This window comes from Lepisma saccharinum, chromosome 19, assembly GCF_977018435.1.
Source record: "Lepisma saccharinum chromosome 19, izLepSacc3.1, whole genome shotgun sequence".
In the NCBI taxonomy this organism is placed as follows: domain Eukaryota; kingdom Metazoa; phylum Arthropoda; class Insecta; order Zygentoma; family Lepismatidae; genus Lepisma; species Lepisma saccharinum.
Window position 1 is genome coordinate 57414831 of NC_139247.1, and position 21448 is coordinate 57436278.

A 21448-nucleotide genomic window follows, 5' to 3' on the forward strand; every position below is an offset into this window, starting at 1 on the left:
TTCGTTTCGGATGCAACGGATAATTTGGATATCAGATATTTGAAATCCTTATAGTCTCTTCATCCAGAAAGGTTTTATATTGTCAAGCATATCCACAATAAGCAGAGTACACTCAGAGAACTAATTGCATCATATTGACTGATGAACCGGAATGCATCGATTGATGCACTAAAGTATGTTTTATGGCTTCTTCAAAGAATCAGATTCACATTTAATGCATTTGGGTACATTTTTGTATGTCGTGAAAGAAACACCAAAGTGCATCATCTGATTTAATTGAGGACTTATTTCAGTCGAGATGCACTTCAATGCATCAGTGGATGCGTTTTGATGCACCAGAATGCATCTTTCTTATGATGCACTTAAACGTTTCGTCTGAGCTTCATAAACTCTATAGCTCAGACCAAACGTTTAAGTGCATCATCCAAAAAAAAGATGCAGGAAGGTGAACCAATAAACATTAACTGATGCATTGAAGTGCATCTCGACTGAAATAAATCCTCACTTGAATGAAATGATGAACTTTGGTGTTTCTGTCACGACATAAAAAATGCACCAAATGTGAATCTTATTCTTTGAAGAGGCCATAAAACATATTTTAGTGCATCAATCGATGCATTCTGGTGCATCAATCGATATGATGCATTTAGTTTTCTGTGTGCATGCACAGAATTTGAGCTTATTCTTCACTTGCACCACTAATGAATGCAACGTGAATGAATTTAGATACTAGAGTATCGCTGAAGGAGATAAGTACTTGAATTGTTATTAATAAGGATGGAGACGAACTAATCCTCTTTGAGTTTACATAACGAATGCGAATGTGGCAAACGAAGCACCCTTCAAATGCAGCCATAATCCAGACCACACAAAATCTGACATCCATCATAAACGAATTAGGCAAATGTACGGCACAGTGCGAGAGCAAGACGAAATCGTCAGCACAGAGCACAGACGTCACCTTTGGAGATCAGTAGGAACATTCAGCCCTCCTTCCCCAATTACTTAACGGATGGGCAGATTATTATTCATATCCCCCCAGTATCCACTCTCAGGTGATCTTTATTTTATTTTAAGTAGCTGGTCGTTCGGTAGAGAACCCCAATGAGTTATAAGAAGTTCGTTAGATTCTTTTTTTTATAAGTATCATTTTTGGACCAGTTAGAGCGACACGCGTGTTGCCTGTTTCTTGGATCTGAAAGATACCTTTATGATCATTCAGAGCGCTGCAAGGCATCTGTCACTTGGGAACCGGCATTCAGAAAGAAATTCAACACCGAACTGACACGACAAGTTGCACGTGTCTCTCCGATGGGCTGTTTTCTCAATACCATGCATCACGTCTCGTAGATATCCAACAGTGGTGATCCCATTATAATCAGCATTGGAGATCCTCTGGAAAAACAGGAATGGTCATCCCATGGATGTCCAATGTACAGGGTGGCTCAATAAGTCACTTAACACCCTCAGTACAAGGCCACTGCGGCATGGAATTTAAAATTGGCGATGACCAATCGTTATCTGGCTAAGGGGGAACCACATTGACACCACCCACACGGTCGGCGGCCATCTTGATGTCCGCCATCTTGAATTCAACCTCAGAATTTTAAATGGGAAGGGGGTCGTGCGACATACCAAAATGGGCTAGAATTGCACGAGAAATGCAATGGTGAAGGTTTTTTCGACGTATCTTTAACCAGTAAAAAGTTATGACTGAATTCTTGTACCAATTTGCTCCTTTTCGAGGTGTTAGAAAAATGCCTTAAAATTTGTTTAGCGCTTCGGTAATGCATCGAGATCAAAGTGACGTCTATGGAGAGACGTTCGCATGCCATTGCACATTATTTTAATCGGATACATCCATGAAGAGCTGTGCATTATGAATGGTTGTCGCGAACAATTTACAATGCGACGCTTCCATTGAATTAAAAGTCCTTCACAGTGACAAGGCTAATGTTTATGTTCATAAGGAAGTTCATAAACAGAATATTCGATGATTTTTATCTGATAACCCATTTACGACAGATCAAAGCTGAATTGTTAGTGTTGGTAAGTTAATGGTGTGGCGTGCTGTGTGGAACACGATTGGTTAGTCAATTTTCCATCAACCTTAAATGCTTAGGGCTACTTGAATTTGTTAAATAAACAGTTTTTTTCATCCTTGCTTATGGAAGAAGGTACTTTTTACAGAGTTTTTTCAATAGGGAAGAACACCAGAACACTTATGGGAACGTTATGAACCAGTTTTTGTCCAACGTTAGTTATCAGATAAAAATCATCGAATATTCTGTTTATGAACTTCCTTATGAACATAAACATTAACCTTGTCACTGTGAAGGACTTTTAATTCAATGGAAGCGTCACACTGTAAATTGTTCGCGACAACCATTCATAATGCACAGCTCTTCATGGATGTATCCGATTAAAATAATGTGCAATGGCATACGAACGTCTCTCTCCATAGACGTCACTTTGATCTCGATGCAATTCCATGCCGCAGTGGCCTTGTACTGAGGGTGTTAAGTGACTTATTGAGCCACCCTGTATATCCAGAACTGAATATTGAGTACGGGATATCACATGGATGTCTAATGTATATCCAAAACTGAATATTGAGTACGGGATATCCCATGGATATCCAGGACAAGATATCCCATAGACGTGTAATGAATATCTGTAGATCTCATCGGGACATTGTGTACATCTTTTGGTAATCCCTTGAACATATGTTCTGTAAGGCAAGTATCTGCTGATGTCTTAAACCATCATAACTAAGGCTCGGAAGTTGAAGACCTATAAATTGCCAAAAAAAAGACCTAAAATATAAAAAAGGACCTAAAAACGGGAAAAAGGACGTATAAATGTGATCCAAATTAATTAATAACTTCAGTTTTAACCTCCCCACACCCTCCCTCTGCGCGGCACCTCCTTATCTGACTTGAGATCTTTGCAGGTGCGTGCTGTCTGGTCGTATACACCGTGCTGAAAGCTTCAAAACAAGAGAAAGTTGCCAATTACAGCTCGACCTTCCAGACAAGTTAAGGTTAAAGGACGTTGTACAGTCGGACACTGCCGGCTTGTAATGAATACATTGACTTTCAATGGAATCGTTACAAGCCGGCATTGTCCGTGACTGTACCGTACCTGCTTCAGTCGTCCAAAAACGATTTTCACTCGTTTCAGGGATCGGTTCAAATATATTTCTTTTTTTATTTCTTTACTACAGAAAGGATGTTTAAGAGGTGATGAAGTGATGATGATTCGAATTAAGAATGGGCAGTAAAAACGTAGTCGAAAGAAGGAGAAGTTACAAAAAAAAGCCGTTAAGACCTAAAAAAAGGCTCAAAAAGGACCAATAAGCCAAGAAACGCCGAAAAAGGCAAAACAGGACAAAAAAAACCCACCTTTTTCTGGCCTACAATGACCCAAAATGAACATATATATTATGTTGGGCCTCGTCTTCGGACACTAGTAAAAAAAAAAAAAAGGATTTTTCCTCAACTTCCGATCACTAATCATAACTATTTGACCCTCACTGTATTCTGAAAAAAACTTACCATAATTACAAGCATTCTACCGGGGATTGACGAACCTTTTACCCAGAAGGACTGACTCTACGTGCAGCGAAAGAGGTGCTGCGGGGTCTTAGCGACAAATGTGCGAAACGGTCGGTGCGAAACGGTCGGTGCGAAACGGTCGGTGCAAATGACGGCGGGATTTCCCGAAAGACACACATGGATTCGGTGCGGTTCAGGCTAATGTACTTTACGATGGCCTGAATTTATCTGACTCGGCGTCCCACTGGGAGTCTTCTAGTCGAGGAAGTGTGGACAATCCAACTCGACAGTGTCCGCAAAGTTCTGAATGTCCTATACAACTAGCTTGTTGACCGTGGATTCTGAACTGGGTTTTAGTGCAAGTGGGCGAAAATTTCGGCTTTAAAGCAGCTGCATCTACGGTGGAAATAAGGGAAGTTGATGGTTTAGGAACTGGATTTCCTCTTGAATATATCCGCGTGCTATTTTGCACTACTATATATTACTTTAACTTTAATAACTTTCCTCATTACATGCATTACTTATACATATTCTTCATCATTATATATATCAAGATAGATGTGAAATAATTTAATACCAATGGTTTCCCGATAGCGTCTCCGGGACATTGTGGATATTTTATGGTAATCCCTTGAATATTTGTGCTTTAAGTAAAGTATCTGCTGATGTGTTAAACGATCATAGCCCTTTGACCCACCATGTATTCTGAAAAAAAAATGCCTACCATAATACAAGTACAAGGTAACCAAAAAAGTTGTTGCCGTTGTAGAGCAATGATAAACAAAGAGCAATACAGTGGACGGTACGTACCTTTAGGTTTCGAAGTAATCTCCATCAGAATCCAACACCTTTTGCCAACGTTCCTGCAGCTGCACAATATCCTGGTGATAAAACTCGGCGGGCTTTGGATGTAAAGAAGTCTGTGAGTGCGTTCCGCAGGTCTCTCTCGTTTGCGAAGGATCTCCCACGGAGGTGGTTGTCGAGGGAATGAAATAGGTGGTAATTTGTTGGTGCAAGGTCCGGTGAATATGGTGGATGACACAGTGTCTCCCAGTCAAGTTGCTGAAGGGTCTCCCGAGTCCTCATTGCCACATGTGGCTTGGCATTGTCGTGCAGAAACAGCACACCCTTGCGATCCACCAATGCCGGCTCCTTCTGCCGCAATGCACGGTGCACCCTTTGCAACTGCTGAGAGTAGAGGTCAGCAGTGATGGTCTGATCAGTGGAAGGAACTCGTAATGCACCACTTGCTGACATTTCCACCATACAGAGAGCATAACCTTTCGTGGGTGCAGAGGTGGTCTTGAGGTGTGAGGAACAGGGTCACGTGGCGACAACCAATGTCTGGTACGCTTGGGAGTGTCATAGGGGATCCACTTTTCGTCACCAGTGAGCAAGCGATCAAATATGGGTGTGTTCAGGTACCGAGTGAGCAAGGACAAACAGGCTGTCACTCGTTCTTCCTTTTTGGCTGCCGACAATGTGTGAGGTACCCACTTGCTTAACTTGTATGACTTCCCTATCCCATGCAAACAGTCCGACTGTTTCAGTGGAAACATGGAACCTTTCTGCACGTTCATCGCACGTTAGACCACTGTCCACCTCGATGGCAGCCTTCAGGGCTTCGACATCCAACACATGTGGTCGTCCACTGCGAGGTTCATCCGAAAGGCTTGCATCTCCCGAACGGAATTTCTGGAACCAATGCCTGGCAGTGCGTTCGTTCACGGCATCCTCCCCAAATGCATGGCAAATGCGGCGACTTGATGCGGCAGCTGGCAAGCCCACTTTAAAGTCATACAGCAAACACACGCGAACAAGCTGCTTCGATACCTCCATTTCTCTTCGACACTGGACAAGCTATGACTGCTGTGTGTGCGCAACATGCCTGTATTACTGATAGTCGGTGGTTAGACTAACTCCCGATCGCTTTGCAGCCACGTGCGTCATTTCGTTTCCTCTCTGTGAGCGCATGATTAATGGAACGTCAAAAACGGCAAGAACGTTTTTGGTTACCTTGTATTATACCGGGTATTCAAGAACCTTTTACCCAGAAGGACACTACGTAAAGCGAGGAGGTGATGCGAGGTCTTAGCGATAAATGTGCGAAAGGGTAGGTGCAAATAATGGCGGGATTTCCAGGAAGACACACATGGGTTCGGTGTGATCAAGGGGTCCCGGGTTTGATAGCCGGTGGAGAGACTTTAAACAGTAGTTCAGTCCCGATTCTGTACATAAAATGAACTGAAAATGTAAACTCAATTTAAACCAAAAAAAAAAATAATCTTACACACACCCTGTATAATGTCTAATATATTCAAAAATTCACTTTCAGTGTTTACGTACGAGGGTTGTACAATATGTGAGACTTGTCACTTCATTTGCCATTATTTATTAATCTGGACTCTTCAAATATGACTTAAACAACGTGGGACTCAGAAGAAAATGACACTTGTACAATAACACCTGCACATTAACTGAAATATATTTAATTGTATTTGCACTGAATAAAGAATAGTTCCTCAAGAACTCGCTCAGTCCCTAATCGGTACCAACAGTCTTCAAACACATACTCGCACTGAAAAGTGACATCGGGACAAATCACGAAGTCTCAAAATGGTTTTACTCGCAAAGGGACATCCATGTTAGGTTAAATCGAGATATCCTGATTCTGAGATTTATAAAAAAGATTCAATCACTAATGATATTAAACAACAGTTAAATATGTTTATAAACGCTAGTGCTTGAACGTAACTAGTGTTTGAATTGAACGATAAAGTATTCAAGATCATACCTTTCGGAAATGCAATGTTAATTTTCTAATATCCGGAGCTCGTCCTCATTATGCCCATTTTTGGATATCAGGTTGTGGACAAGTTCTAGCTCTGTACTGGATATTTATAATTGGATGAGTTCTAGATATACAGTTTTTGGAAAGGTATTGGATATCCAGAATTGGATGAGTAATAAATATCTTGTTTTGGCCAAGATCTGGTAACGTCTTGGATATTAAAAATTGTATGAGTGTTTATATCCAGTTCTGGATATCCCATGGATGTCCAATGGATATCAAGAATTTGGTATTCAGAACTGGATATCTAATGGACACCCAATGGATACAAACATTTCGATATCCAAAACTAGATATATAATGGAGGTCCAATGCATATCCATGGATCTTATTTGGAAATATCCTGTGGATATCCGTCTAAGTGCACAGATGGCGCTTTGGTACAGAAGGGGCGAATTGTATGCTACGATTAGCGGCAGGAAATACGATCAGCAGCCCAATGCTTGGCAATATCTGGGATTAGTGCTATCTTCGAGTAAATACCGAAGTGGGGCCAGATTGTTCACCGCTACACGCTTAGTTGCACACACTCAGACCAATGCACCGTGGAACTCGGTAGCCAACGTTAACAAATCCTCGGAACAAGAGTGACATCTGGATTAAAAAAAGTGGAAAAAATGTCCGTTTCCAGGATATCGTTTCGCGTTGATAGTCTTTTTCGTGATGGCTCCCCTTTACGCCAGTACCGAAAAAAAAATATCATCGAATATCCAGCTTGTACTTATTACGTAATTGCAAAATCCATTAACATAATTATCACACTGATCGACGCTGGTTGACGGATGCGCGTCTGCTGTCAATGTGCGGTACGCGTAGAAAGTGACTGTAGCTCATACATGTCATACTGTTAATATGCTGAAAGGCACAGACTTAGTGGCGTACCCGAGGGGGGGTTGGTGGAGGTCATAATCCCCCTTTAGCCCACTATTTAAAGAAAAACAGGAAAAAATGGAAAAATTAGGGCCGACTACAACTACGTAACTCCCTGCCTTTCGATAATCCTGCACAAGCTACTGGCCACAATTACTGTATTTTGTTATAAACTTTCAGCACACCTCGTTCAAGGAGCTCTTGAAAGTTAGGGGACTTTTTTTGTAATATAGCTTTCAACGGGTTGTTCCTTCTTACAAAAATATAATTTTTGGAATCAGAAAACTCATGAAACAACTCTTTCAATTAAATGGTAGATTATGTAAACACAAATCTCTTATATGGTTCCTATAACCTCTGCACTGCAAAATTCTACAGGAGAAATGGCGATGTAAGACCGTCAATTTTCGATGCCATAAAACTACTGTAAGAAATGAACCTAACCGTTTTTAAAGTAATAACAGCCATTACATGGTTAACCTAATTAATGCAATTTTAATGCTTCAGTTTCTAATTATATACAGGGCTTTTCAAAATTATTGTCGAGATTTGACGAAGTTATTACTGATAATGTTGTTTTAAAAAATAACATTGCCGCTGTAATCTATTGAAAAACAGAACACGTTTCTGTGTGCTTCTCGATCTTAAGGTGAAGTATATTTAATGCCCACCAGGTGGCATTTATTGCACATAAAACTGTACAGTGTAAGGATTATCTATCTTTATACATGATACAATAAGCAAGTTTACATAAAAAGGGTTTCGATCCGATTTTTGAAAATCAACAGGCGGACTTAAATTCTAATGGTAAAATATTATAAATTCTACTTGAACCTTGTAGTTGACACTGAATGTTTCGATGTAACTTCTTATTTTAGTTTGCCTACTTTGTTTGAATACTAATTAACCAAATTTCTTCTCCATTCGAATTAGTTTGCTTTAAAAGAAATCTATTACAACGGGGGAAGGGTAGACTAACAGCTATTTTTTTCTAGAATATGAAAAAATAAAAAACACTAGTCGTTAAGGCACAGTTAACAATATACGAGATTCCTTAACTAAAAAAAAGCAAACAACTTGGACGTCAATAACTAATTATTCATATGCATTCACTGAATTAAGGAATGGCCCACGATATGAAATAAATAAATTTACGCCAGCAAATTATGACACGAAGACATGAGAATTATGATGGAAATAGTGATTCCATAATAATAATAATAATAAATAAACACTTTGACATTTAGAATAATGAAATTTGACACTAAATCTGTAAATAAAATGCAAACATAATCTATTCATGTCCTAATACGTTGCGGTTTTAAGGCTGTATCAGTTTTTGCTTAATTCATTACGCAGTAATACGTAAGACAAAAATGTGTTACCTATTTATGAGGTAATAGTTTTTGATGATTATATAGGACATTGAAGTTGTGATTGAGAAAGTACTTTTAAAAATATTAACATTTAAAATTATATGCCTCGGTAGTGTGTAGAAGATGTTGCAAATATACAACGTGTAGAGGATATCATGACAAATAAACTTTTCTTAATAAATGTTTGCTCGTGTGTGTTTGTCTGTGTGTGTGTGTATGTGTGTGTGTGTGTGTGTGTGTGTGTGTGTGTGTGTGTGTGTGAGAGAGAGAGAGAGAGAGAGAGAGAGAGAGAGAGAGAGAGAGAGAGATGCTGCTCTCTCTCTCTCTCTCTCTTTCGTTATCTCTGTTTATCATTGATTCATCTGTCTCTCCTCTCTCCTTTGATAAAAAGGAAGGTAGATAAAAGCAACTAAGAGAGAAAAGAGAAAGAGAAAACTAAGATGGAGAAAAGAGAAAGAGAAAATGAACAAAGAAAAGATAAAGAGGGAAAAGAGAAAGAGAGAAAACTGAGAAGGAGAATAGAGATAGAGAGAAAACTGAGAAAGAGGAAAGAGAAAGAGAAAACAACCAAGAGGGAGAAAAGATAAAGACAAAAATGAACAGAGAAAAGAGAAAGAGAGAAAACTGAGCAGAAAAGAGAAGGAGAGAAAAGCTAAGACATAGAAAAGAGAAATAGATAAACATTAAGACGAAGAATAGAGATAGAGAAAAACTAAGAGAGAGAATGGAGAAAACTAAGAGAGAGAAAAGAGAAAGAGATAATACTAAGAGGGACAAAGAGAAAGAGAGAAAACTAAGAGAGAGTAAATAGAAAGAGAGAAAATTTAGAGAGAAAAGAGAAAGAGAGAAAACTGAGAAGGATAGAAGAGAAACAGAGAGAAGCTAAGAGATAGAAAAGTTAAAGAGAGAAAAGAGAAAGAGATAAACAATAAGACGGAGAAAATAGAAAACATAAGAGAGAGAAAGGGGAAAACTGAGAGAGAAAAAGAGAATACTAAGAGAGCGAAAAACTAAGAAGGAGAAAAGAGAAGAGAAAAATTAGAAAGAGAAAGAGGAAAACAGTGAATGGAAGAGAGAGAGAACTTTCTGTCTCTCACCTCTTGCCCACCCATCTCTCCCACACTGTCCCTATCTGTGTTTCTCTTTCTTTTAACTCTGTACTATCTCTTTTGAGATAGGAGAGAGAGAGAGAAAGAGGAAGAGAGAGAATAGAAGGAGAAAGGGAGACAACAGGGAGAGAAGGTGGTCTAGTTTCGAAGCTACCAACGTCCAAAGATCAGCATTTGTATCCTGCATGAACGCAACCACATTAACACAGGTTCGCATTAACCAGTGGTATTTACTGTTCTGCCGAACAACATGCTAAAACGTTTATTAAAAACGTCTCTGCTTGTGCCCTGGACACCACAGCAGTACAAGGAACGCTTGTTCAGCTTCCAGTGAGTAACAGATGAGAGAAAACTGCAAACCGTGCAATACAAAAAGCGTTCCTGACGAGTAAAAAAGTGCCTAGAATTTGTCGAAATATTTAAAGAATTCTTTGGTATGGAAGTTCTTGTATGCCACGTTCATTTGGTTAAATGCAACACCATTTTATGTAGACATGCACAAAGGATATTTTTAACAGCACACAAGAGTTAACGAGATGTGTGACTGACAAAGTGACAACCATTCTCTCCTACATAATCTCCTTTCCACAATTCGAAAAATGCATTCCCATTAAAGAAACGACGTGATGAAACATCCCAAAGATGTGCTTTGGTTAAAATGTTTGGCGAAATCTGTTGGTAATTCAACAGCGTCTAAGAGAAAGTATAGTCACACTGACAGTTCGCATGTTCCGCCGCAGCAAGGCGCTAGTATCGTTAAGCAACCCTTCAACTTCGCATTTGACATTGCTTAGAATTGCGCACATAAAAAGGGATTTCCGACATTAGTGAGCATGTAACAGTTCGTACCTTATTCTTCTTGAATGTTATCTAATTTTAATACATGCACTGTATGTAATGTACTAAGAGAGTTTGAGCTTGGTGTTTTAAGTCCGCCTCATGCACAGAAAGGCTAATCGGTAATGTACCAAAATTTTAAAGTGAGATCCGAACAACATGTGCTTCCACCGGATATCGAACAGGGGACTCCTTGCAATAAGCGAAATTCCAGAGATTGTATGTCCAATAAAAGATCTAGAAAGGCCTTCACAAGACAACCTTAGAGCCAATGCCACCATAGGAGTGGAGTTACTCCATTAAGCTTGGAAACCTTTCCACAATTCACTTGTACCCTGATAAAGAGACTGACGTCAGCTGCATAAAGCTTGGAAACATTTCCAGAACTCACTTCTATCCTGAAAAAGAAAGTGACGTTCGCTCTATAAAGCTTGGAAACCTATCCAGTACTAACTTCTACCCTGAAAAAGAAAGTGACGTAAGCTGTATAAAGCTTGGAAACATTTCCAGAACTCACTTCTATCCTGAAAAGGAAAGTGACGTTAGCTCTATAAAGCTTGGAAACCTATCCAGTACTCACTTCTACCCCTGAAGAAGAGAGTGTCGTTAGCTGTATTAAGCTTGGAAACATTTCCAGAACTCACTTCTATCCTGAAAAATTTGAATTTTGAATTTGAATTTAAAATTGTGGGTGCGTCAGCACTAAGGCTATTTTGCACCCGTCACATTATACGGGGTCCAGCATCTTATCGTTACAAATAACAACTCTATCGTTGCAACTAAAATCATAAAATATTAAAATGTTCTGACTTTCGTTAAAAGCTGAGGCTGTAAAGGGGCACTCAGCACACATAAGGACAAAAAACAGGACAACACAAACACAATTATACTGACCATGGGGCCAGTCGCCAGAGCATCGTTAGTCTTCAGTCCAGGGTGTACTAACGTGGAAGTAAGGTTGACATTTGGGTGTACTACGTGGAAGGTCACCCCTTACACTTCTATATCCTGAAAAAGAAAGTGACGTTAGCTCTATAAAGCTTGGAAACCTATCCAGTACTCACTTCTACCCCTGAAGAAGAGAGTGACGTTAGCTCTATAGAGCTTGGAAACCAATCTAGTACTCACTTCTACCCTGAAAAAGAAAGTGATGTAATCTGTATAAAGCTTGGAAACATTTTCAGAACTCACTTCTATACTGAAAAGGAAAGTGACGTTAGCTCTATAAAGCTTTGAAACCTATCCAGTACTAACTTCTACCCCTGAAGAAGAGAGTGACGTTAGCTCTATAGAGCTTGGAAACCAATCCAGTACTCACTTCTACCCTGAAAAAGAAAGTGACGTAAGCTGTATAAAACTTGGAAACATTTTCAGAACTCACTTCTATACTGAAAAGGAAAGTGACGTTAGCTCTATAAAGCTTGGAAACCTATCCAGTACTAACTTCTACCCTGAAAAAGAAAGTGACGTAAGCTGTATAAAGGTTGGAGACAATTCCAGAACTCACTTCTACCCCGAAGATAAGGATGACGCTAGGTGAAAATTGGAAACCTTTCCAGAACTCACTTCTATCCTGAAGATCAGGTTGACGCCAGCTCTAGAAAGCTTCGAAATCTTTCCAAAACTTACTTCTACCCTGAAGGTGAGAGTCACGTTAGCTCTCGAAAATTTGCAAACCTTACCAGGATCCATCTGGTTGATAGCCTAAGAGAATATATTCATCAAGATATTGGTGTTTGTCTTAGGTACTTATTGTTAAGTGTCTGTGATGGGGAAACAGTTATATATCAAAACGTCTATTCTTCTCATCCTGCTGCACATAAAATGAAAATAGATAACAGGACCGGCTTTGTACAAAGAGGACACCCACAGCACGCTTAAATATTTCACGACAAAAGGAGTATTAGTCAAAGACAATGCTCTGAAAAAAAGCAGCTGGCTCGATAATTACCACTCGCTTTATAACGAGGGTAATAAACAAACCCGTGGACAAAGAGATCGAATAACACTCAGCTTCACACATCTCGACTTCGATTCACGTTTCCGTACGCTGGAGGATGCACAATTCCAGGACGTGCTTGTCCAGGCGGTGAATCATTCTTGTTGTACAAAGTTCACGAACATCTGTATCCAGGAGGCAAATATTATCCCAGAAAAAAATGCTGTGTATGAACGCACGAGCATATAGAGAGAATAAAAGAGATGAAAGCGGAGGATATGAAAGTTTTGTTCAGACCACGATTGCCTCTTCATCTTCTCCATAATAACGAAAACTGATGTTTTGATATTTGAACGCGATGGCTGCAAATAGAGATGCCATAATGTGGTACTTTTCTGTCTGCCACAAGCTTTCCTTTTCGCACACACCCGTTTCGACAGTTACTGCTAATCCATTTCATATATTTCTTCCACCGGACGAATAGTTGAATGGCACGAGCAGCTCGCATCCCCGCAGGACATGGTACGAGTGTTTGGGCTTTTACCAATGCCTGTGGCGCCGTGTTTTCTTGTTTTTTGTTTCAGTTGATGGCATCTGTGGGTTTAGTAAAAGCGTTATGTGGTTGTGATTACACTCTTCGCCTCCACGGACGCAACTTGAATTTAAGACTGCTCTCATGGAAATGACATGTCGTTACACGGTCTGAGAATTAGTGGCATACATGTGCACATATGTTTCATATGTCCACATTATCTTCTGTTGGTAAGTTCTATATAAAAAGGTACTTATCCTCGTGTACGTTTCTAATTCATAGTCGAAGTAATGGTTGCTCCAAAAGCTTGAGAGCTTTATGCTAGAGATGTCCACATCGCACTCGCATAGAGAATCCTGATGGATACGGATATCGGACCCAGGATTCGTGATTCGGATATCCGTTCCAGGATTCGAGATTCCGATATCGTATTCAGGATTGGAGGTTCAGATATCAGATTCGGGATTCTATATTCAAATATACGTATCCAAGATTTGGATATCGCATTACAAGATCATATCCAAGATTTCGGATAATGATATCGGACCCAGGATTTGAGGTTCGGATATTGTTCGAAGATTCGAATTTCCGATATCGAATGAATAATTCGAGATTTGGATATCGCATCCAGGATAGGAATAGCGCTTTAGGAAATCAGATCCAAGATATAGATATCAGATGCAGGATTCGGTATTACATTATGATATACACAGAGCATTCCCTGACATTCGCTACGAGACTCGGCGGCAAGCTGCCCGGCATCAGCGCTTGTCTTTCCCGTTGAACGGGTGAGCGACAGTCGCTAGAGTCGGCTATTAAAATTACAGTTTTCATATTGTGTACTGACCTTGTCTACAGAAGGCGTTGAAAATGATGTCCCTCTGCTGCAACACATTCCTGGCATCTCCGAAGGAAATTGGCATTTAGACGTGCAAATTCGTCTACTGTAATTCTCCTGATTTTTCGTACAATACTCTCTTTTAACTCACGGATCCTGTGCGGATTGTCTTTGTATACTTTATTTCCCCATTTTTCTTTCCGCTTTTATTAGGAACTGACCCTGTTACTCTAAACTTTTTTACGAGGTTTAATATAAGCGACTGTCGCGGACCCGTTCACCGGGAAAGATAAGCGCTGATGCCGGGCCGCTTACCGCCGAGTCTCGTAGCGAATGTCAGGGAATTCTCTGTATATAGAAATGTAAGTATCCGAATTGAATATAAAGAAGTGTGTTTTGAAAACATTCAATTTATCTAAATATGCAAAGGCTACACAGGTACAGATTTTTTTACACAGACACTTGCACACACACACACACACAGAGAGAGAGAGAGAGAGGGGGGGAGGGCAGAGAAAGAGAGGTGTGGAGTGATTCGAAACTGCTTTTATTGTATGATTCATATATTTGCATAAAAAGCTGGATATAATTTACAATTAATATGTTTTTCTATTTTTATTTGTATTCGCGTTACTATACGTCACTTTTCTGCCACTCTTTTCTAACCGTGTCGATGAAAATGAGCAATGCTTAAATGAAATTAACAAATGTACACACAAAAAACATAGAAGCCAATATAGGGATTCGAACCCGGAAATGTCTGTGGTGAGAATGTTAGTCGACCACTTAACGTGCTCGGGCACAAGATTTACTGGTACCATACCATACGTTCGCAGGATGTTAACACACATGCTCCCCAACCATTAAAATCCACAAACGAAATACATCACAATTAACCGCTCTCGTATATAAATTACAATTAATGAATATGCATGATTCAGCTACATAATGCAAAAGAGGGTGTCGACACTCGAGTGTGTCAAAATCATTTGTTTACACAAAAATAAAGACAGAGGATGGCATCTCTGTGCTTTATGGAACCATGGTATGGCTTCGACGTCATTAAATCACAGCTGTTCCCTCTCGGTTTAGCATCCAGATTGCCTTTATAGGCCTTATATAATGAATTCTCCCGAAGCTCACCAGCCAGGCCCTTGTTCCTGCTCTTTTACACACGTAGCCCTTTCCTCTTTGCAAGTTCAGCCCTTTAAAATTTCTTCTGATTAAAGTCCACCTTGTATTTTAGCACGGGGTTGCCTTATACCTTTTTATCATTCATTTTTCAAAAACGACTTTGAACAGGAGGAAATACAAGAGAAGGGGAAATATCTTAATTAATAAGATCTTGCCTGGTGCAAAAACCTTTACAACTCTTAGATTTTGGTTGGAGCTAGCATGTCGCTTTGATTTCTCGTTCCAACCCTATTCTCTTTCAACGCTCTGAAAAAAAAAAAAAAAAAAGAAAAAAAAAAAAATCAAGTTTTCTCTGACCTTAAGAGAGCTTAACTTAATTTTTTCAATTAAAACATAGGGTTTAAAATCTGTTGGGAAACCAGGGTGCCTTGGAAAGGTCAACATTAGGTTCTTGTGGAAATTAAAAAAACTACTTGCTTTTCAAATCTCAACGTTCTCTTTTTGCGAACCAAAGAGTTGAAAACATTTCAGCGAGATATTTCTTCACGGCGTTCTTTGCTTCTCAAATTACAACGGAGAACATGATTTTTTTCCGTATAGGCACTGCAACTTTCATTTCAAAGCTTATATAGGAAGTAGTCACTTACTAGTAACGTACAGTCACCAGCAATAAAAATGAGACACCTAGATCCTGAAATACTCACTTCCTCGCAAGGTAGTTGCGGTAGAAGTTGCCATTGGGAATTTGCTATTAAAATCTACTTCTTGCCGTAGAGTTATGCAACACGCATAATTCCTTGCAGGAAAGGAAGTATTTCAGGATCTAGTGTCCCATTTTTATTTCCGGAGACTGCACATTGCAACTTATTATAACCAGACACATCTCTATATATATAAAAATGGATTTATGTGTGTGTGGGTGTGTGTATGTTTGTTTGTTCTCGCATAACTCTCGAACGCCTGGAGCAATTTCAACCAAACTTCGTACACGTATCACTTGCAATCTGGAAATAATAATTTGGGGGTAAGACACCCCTGGCACCCCTAGGGGTGGGGTGGGAAGGGGGCGACATGTAAAAATTATCAAGAACGACCGATATTAAATTCATCACAGACAGACATCCGTGACTCTATGCAATCCGCACAACGATAGTGTTTCTCGAGTTGTCTAACATTCAGGCTGTGTTGCGAAAACGACCGATATTAGTGTGGGACCCATAGCTTTTGTGACACTCCCAATGCGGTTCAACTTCAAGTTCATCACCTATCGGCATGGGGGGTGAGAGGAGGTGAAAAATAAAATGCCACAAATGACCTAGATTAGTGTCGAATCCATATTTTCCGAAGTCACTAAGCTAATTGGTGACATTCACGATCACATTTAAAATTTATTTTTCACTATAGTTAGAATTCATTATTTTCCTGTCTAATACAAGATTGGGATAAATTAATACCCGGGCAACGTCGGGTAATCAGCTAGTAGTTAATAAATAACAAGAAAGGAAAATCAGGGTAAAGTACAACTTTCGCGGAAGGGACATCCATGTCTAAATTTAAGGCACCGCACAATAAGTGCACATCCCTGAATGTGGGTTGGGTCATCCTCCTTTCATTTTTTTACCACATTTATAAAAAGTAGAAGCATGTGAGTGGTATGTTTTGGAATCGAATTCAAATATGGGGAATTACCATCAATACAACGAAAATGTTAGATCAGAATAGGACATGAAGAATTAGCAGCCGCACAGAACTTCATGAATAATAGTCAAGACGGAGATAAAAAGCCAGAAATGACAGGACTATGAAATTAGGTGAAACCGTTAATGATGAAGTGAAGAATCTATACATGAAGCATTGAATGCTACTAAGGTAAAAGAAATGCAAATAGAATCTTTAATATGTTCCAATTGTAACTTGTGATTCAGATGCTTTGACAATGGAAAACATGAGATGAGAATAGATGACATGAAGTTTTTGAGAAGTGTTAAGTGACATGTAGACAATAACGAGAACACAGATTCTGGGAAAGGGAACGAATAATATGATACAAGTAGATGAGGGAGACATTCAAAATAATGACGAAAGAGATTGTACAGCATGTATGGTAAAAATACCACACAAAAAATGGAAAGAAGAATTAAGGAAAGAACACAAATAAGAGGTGAGGAATAAGTTATAGGGTAGGAGGAAGAGTGATGGAGATAAAAAATAGTAGAGGAGATGAGGATATTCAACAGTAAGATGAAGTATGACCCTACCTGCGTGGAAATTTGGAGAATAAACTTGAAGAGTTCTTACCTGCAAAACAGAAAACGAAGTGAGTACAACTTACACATACATTTACTCAAAATTGTTTACCCAAACATGTATACACATTGTCAAGTAAACAACTCGCACACCCTACAAGATGACAAGATCAATGCACAGTCGTCTGTTGAATAAGACATCAGTTTTGATAATATACACATCTTTGTTTGAAGGAGATATTCTGCGAGAGTCAAATATTTGAGCTCATGAGGCAGATATTTTCATGAAAGTACTCTAAATCTTAAATGTTAGCATGTTTCAAGATTAAATTTTACTTCATTTTATGAAGATAAATTCACACATAAGATACATGTCTCAAAAAAATTCACAAAATTCAAAAGCGACATGTTAAAATAGGAATTCGTCACATTACATAAAGAACGCTTATAATTTTTGAAAAAAGAATGGTATGGTGTTTTGTTGTCTTTCTACTTCATACATCACGAATTTGGATGGATCGTTTGTGCTGTTATTCTAAGCGCTGCTACAGTGCAGATTCATACTCAATTACATAATAAAGATAGGGGAAATGTAGATTTTCTTGTATTTCCACGTTTTGCCAAGTCTTATCCACAGTGAATTACAAAACACTGTACGCCTCATTTTATTTTGTAAGTGTATAAAATAAAAACCGTTCTAAGAATGTCATTAGTTAAGATTGACAGATGGGTCTGGTGGACCAAGAGATGAACTTTGGGTAACCTACCAAATAAAGCGTTTGACGATTGCAGTTCTCTAGATACACTGTTGTCAAGGATACAGTTAAGATTAATATGTCAAGCTTCCGGTCTCGTTGTATTCTTTCTTAGTTGTGCAACTCTTTTTCTAAAGGAAATCTCTTGATCTTTTTGTCACATGTACTTGCTTCATAAATTATCATCACGTATTTCATTTCAAATTAATGTTACAAATTTGTACACTTGCTACATACCGGGTGGTCCAAAAGTCCCGGAACGGTCACATATCGTGAGAAATACACATCGAATCGGAAAACGAAAAAGTACGTGTTTAATAAGTGAACGAAAGCTATTCAATGTTATCACACTTGATTCCCCACCCTCGCCCCCTGGGAGTAGGGTGGGGGGTAACTTTGAAATTTTAAATTAAAACCCCCATTTTGTATTGTAGAATCGGAAAGAGGATTTCATTCCGAGTCCAACGAGCTATCAACCATTCTCCTAGCTCAATTAGGAACGGAGATATGGCGATTTTAAATTTTCTCAAAAAGGGGTAGACCCCCCCCCCCTCTTCCATATACTCTATTGAAAGGTCTTGACGTGCATATTCCGAATCTGCAATCGCTTTCACTCTAGCTCAATTAGGGGCAGAGCGTCCCTTTGAAACATTTTTGGGGATTTATGAAATTTTCACGTTTTTTTTTTTTTTTTTTTTTTTTTTTTTTGGCGGAAATTTAAAATCGCCATATCTCCGTTTCTAATTCAGCTAGATGGATGGTTGATAGCCCGTTGGACTCGGAATGAAGTCCTCTTTCCGATTCTACAATACAAAATAGTGGTTTACATTTAAAATTTCACAGTTGCCCCCCGCCCCACTCCCAGGGGGCGGAGGTGGGGAATCAAGTGTGATATCATTGAATAGCTTTCTTTCACTTATTAAAGACCTATTTTTTCGTTTTCCGATTCGATGTGTATTTCTCACGATATGTGACCGTTCCGAGACTTTTGGACCACCCGGTATGTAGTAAACAATATATAATCTTTGTTTTCTTAGCTCATCTACGCTCTAGTCATATTTGTTCTATAATTAATGTTCTTAAAATTGTTTATATCTTTTGTAATCTCCTTTATCATAACACTGCAGTGTTCTTGGTTATTGCCCTTTTATCCATGTCATCTTATCACTATTAATCCTCATCTTCGCGATTATATAAAAGTGGCAGAAAAACGAAGTAAAATAAATCAAATCATTCAACATACTTATAGTTCTCTGTCAGTTTTAATGCAGGAAAAGTATTTCCACCGTCTAATTTCCCCAGTTTACAATGTACTTGTATCTTGGCTTGGATATTCTGGGGTTAATATTTGTTGACTCACTATTTGCATTCAGAAGAAAGCCAAATACCAGGAGAATATTGTGAAGCAGAAGTCCGTAAAGTTCAAATGTATGACAATCATGCTTTTTGAACACTGTAACGTCGCTGGTCCCATTGTTGTTCGTTTCAGCTTCTTCCAATCTCAGCCCTTCTGTTTACGCAACAATAAAAAAGAGAAATTTTACGTTTTCCCAGCTTCTATTTTGCCCCTTTAGCTTCTTCCTAATTCTATAAAGCCTCGGTAAAGCTTTTACCACGGTACAGGGTTTACAGTTTCTTTCCGTTCCTCTCTAATTCTTTTCCTCCCCTCCCGAGACCATTTACGCGGGAAATTTCGCTTTTTTCCCGCCTTTCCGTGCTATCAGCGCCAAACACGCTTTCGCAGGTGGTCTCAGCTGGCAATTAATGAAACAAGAGAATGTCGACGAGCGTAGTTGCTACAGAACGAGCACAGCGCCTTCTTCTTGTTTTCGGAAAATTGCGCCATCTTCTTCAAGAGCGAGAAGGATGAGAAGAGAAAAAAAGAGAAATGTTGCAAAAGCATTTGTTAAGGAACCTCTTTGACGCCTTGTTAAAAAGTAACGGTCCACGAAAATGGTTAGTTAAATCTAGAGTTTGTTAACGTAAGTGGAACATCTGCGAGAATTGTGTTTTCGTGTATTTTGAACCGCAAAAAAGTGGAGAATTCTGAAGTGATAATGTTGGGCAAACAATTTAAGACAAGTGACTGACTAAATTTACAGGACGTATATGCAATTATAAGGTAAATTGTGAATCAAATTTAAGAAAATGGAGGACATATACCTTGTATTCACTGGATGTAAATTCGAATGTTAGTTTTGACAGCTTCAAGTGTAGTGTTGCTAATTGCATGTATCTTTTTACAACAATTCGTAAGATATGTTTGAACTGTATATAATTTTTGAGGATGAAATTCACGAAGGGACACTCACAAGAAATACCCACGTTACGCCCCGGGCGGGATTTTCACCCAGAACCCCTAGCGTTGAAGCACGCTGTGCTAACCACTCTGTCACGGAGGTCAGCGTGGAACAAAGAGAAGATACAACGCTGTGGTAGTATTGCTGCTACGAGGTACAATCGTAGAGTTGCATTATTATGATCCAAATAACGGAAAAATTTCAACCCCCCGCAAGACAACCCCTGAACCCACAAGCTATCATCAACACACCCTTATAAAATTGTCACATGTAGTAAAGCTTGGTGCTTATTGCTTACATCCAATTCTGAGAAATACAGTAAAACCTTGTTAATCCGGACTAATGGGGAGGGGGATAAGTTGACAGGTTTAACGAAAGTCCGGATTAACTGAAATAACCTAAAAGAACAGTAGAAGTCCATTAAAACTCAGTTTATAGTAACAAAATACATTTATTATGGTGTATTCAACCTTTACTCTGCCGAGGGGGTCGTCAGAAAATAACCCCGGTTTCGCCGAGGCCTTTGGCGCGAATTTTAAATTCTAACACTTATTTGACAAAAAATGTTATAACGCGTAGACTATTTGACCAATCTAGTTCGGGTAACTTTTGTTTTGCAGCGAAAACATCATGGCATGTAACCGTGTAGAAACGAAAAAGCCAATAACAGTGATTGGGTGGGCCACGGCCGCCAACTTTTAATGCAAAAATCATAAAAATGGGGAGTACGTTTCACATATTCGATAATGTAATGCACCCAGGAACATGAAATTACTTTCATTCGGTTGCGAAAGGATCATTCTTTGAAAATGAGACTAAAGTTTGCGTTCCCTTCCCAAAATAGCGGGGGAAGACGGGGCAAACTTCCCATTTTTATGTTTTTTTTTATTGAAAGTTGGAGGCCGCGGCCAAACTAACCCCTCTTATTGCTTCAGGCGTTTTGATTTCTACACAGTTGCATGTCGTGATGTGTTAGCTGAAAAACAATAGTTACCCGAAGTAGATCGGTCAAATAGTTTACCAGTTATAACATTTTTGTCAAATAAGTGTTAGAATTTAAAATTCGCGCCAACTTCCATACATAACTTTGGACTTGGGCGGAGG